The sequence below is a fragment of the Octopus bimaculoides genome, chromosome 19, assembly GCF_001194135.2.
Source record: "Octopus bimaculoides isolate UCB-OBI-ISO-001 chromosome 19, ASM119413v2, whole genome shotgun sequence".
NCBI lineage: Eukaryota > Metazoa > Mollusca > Cephalopoda > Octopoda > Octopodidae > Octopus > Octopus bimaculoides.
Window position 1 is genome coordinate 45,706,889 of NC_068999.1, and position 424 is coordinate 45,707,312.

The window sequence follows — 424 nt, forward strand, 5'->3', positions numbered from 1 at the left end:
ATATATATATATATATATATATATATATATATACAATGGGCTTCTTTCAGTTTCCATCTACCAAATCCACTCCCAAAACTTTGGTCAACCTGTGGCTATAGCAGCAGACACTTGTCCATGGTGTCACGCAGTGAGACTGAACCCGGAGACACGTGGTTCAGAAGCAAGCTTCTTACCACACTGCTATGCCTGCGCATATGATAACGAAATACAAATCTCTTAATTACTTTAACATTTAAACTCATTAAAGCATACAAAATAACAAAAATGACCAAAACAAAAGTTCAAACACATTAGTGAAACCCACTCAATCCCAACACCAAAACAAATTTAGTGAACCAGATGTTATATACATATACATACATACATACATACATGCATTTATACATATATATATATATATATATATATATATATATATACA